Below are 1,537 nucleotides of genomic sequence, written 5' to 3'. Positions count from 1 at the left end.
ACCGCACTGCTGCTACGGTCGCAGGTTCGGATCCTGCCTCGGACATGGATGTGTGTCATGTCCTTAGGTTAGTTAGGTTTATGTAGTTCTAAGTCTAGGGTACTGATGACATCAGATGTTAAGTCCCATAGTGCTTAGAGCCATTGGAACCATTTCGTGCACACAAGCACCGTCGGTGCATATGTAAGTGAATATAGTAGTCCTCTGTGGCAGGTGGAAGGATCATCAGAGTGCAGTAGTGTTGTTGGTGTTTAGTGTAGTTACAAAGTTTGTTACGCTATTTAAGGGGCGTGATGTGTTCACTTTGAAGAACGTGGAGATATCGCGTACTCTTATGCGAGAAAGTTTCAGAAGCCGTCAGAGTTTTGAAAGGGTCTTATCGTCGTTTCTGTTTGGCTGGTTACTCGAGCTGTGCAATATCTAGATTTGTGGGGTGTCAGTGGCCCAGTATTGCAGTGCATGCGAACCCCGGGGCCAGCGTACCGGTTGCCACGCTGCCGATCGACCTCATCGGACTACCATGAGGGAACACAGTGGTATTGTGCACCAAATACATGGTAATCCTTTCACATCTGCGTCAGCCATCCATGAACAAGTAATGGACCATTGACCAGACTCTACCAGCAGCCAAATAAGGGAATTCCGATCCCATTTTTAGGCCCCCTCGTTTACATTAATTAGCATTATCATAGACAGAATGAGATTTTCACTCTGCAGCGGAGTGTGCGCTGATATGAAACTTCCTGGCAGATTAAAACTGTGTGCCCGACCGAGACTCGAACTCGGGACCTTTGCCTTTCGCGGGCAAGTGCTCTACCAACTGAGCTACCGAAGCACGAGTCACGCCCGGTACTCACAGCCTTACTTCTGCCAGTATCTCGTCTCCGACACAGTTTTAATCTGCCAGGAAGTTTCATATCAGCGCACACTCCGCTGCAGAGTGAAAATCTCATTCTGGAAACATCCCCCAGGCTGTGGCTAAGCCATGTCTCCGCAATATCCTTTCTTTCAGGAGTGCTAGTTCTGCAAGGTTCGCAGGAGAGCTTCTGTAAAGTTTGGAAGGTGGGAGACGAGATACTGGCAGAAGTAAGTCTGTGAGTACCGGGCGTGACTCGTGCTTCGGTAGCTCAGTTGGTAGAGCACTTGCCCGCAAAAGGCAAAGGTCCCGAGTTCGAGTCTCGGTCGGGCACACAGTTTTAATCTGCCAGGAAGTTTCATTATCATAGACAGTTTCGTTTGGTTTATTAAGGTGAGCGGAAAGAACAGACATCTCGTGAATGGCTTGACATTGTGTTGAGCGATGAATTGTGATTCCGCATTGTTCGGGATGATTGTTGGCGAGATTAACGGCAACCAGGGTGGAGTAGCGTTTTGGCGAGCACAGCGAAGTTAATCTCAGTGTCAAGGTGTTACAAGCCATTGGGTTCGCCGTCAGGTCACAACAGGCAGTGGCTGACGGAACTCTGATGATTCAACGATAGGTCGCAGACTTCTAGTGTCCCACGTGTTGCCTCTCACGCGACTGCGTCGAGGTGCC

At 49.3% G+C, this 1,537-nt stretch overlaps 1 non-coding gene across 1 annotated transcript; it reads left to right on the top strand.

The window, feature by feature from the left end:
• The first annotated feature begins 1,115 nt into the window (after positions 1-1,115).
• On the top strand, positions 1,116-1,190 carry Trnal-caa. Its single transcript has one exon. It is a non-coding gene; the product is annotated as a tRNA-Leu (tRNA).
• Positions 1,191-1,537: the final 347 nt, after the last annotated feature.

This window comes from Schistocerca piceifrons, chromosome 5 (genome assembly GCF_021461385.2).
Source record: "Schistocerca piceifrons isolate TAMUIC-IGC-003096 chromosome 5, iqSchPice1.1, whole genome shotgun sequence".
Classification (NCBI taxonomy): Eukaryota; Metazoa; Arthropoda; class Insecta; order Orthoptera; family Acrididae; genus Schistocerca; species Schistocerca piceifrons.
Note: the sequence above shows the minus strand (reverse complement) of the source record. Positions and strands in the feature narration are given on the sequence as shown.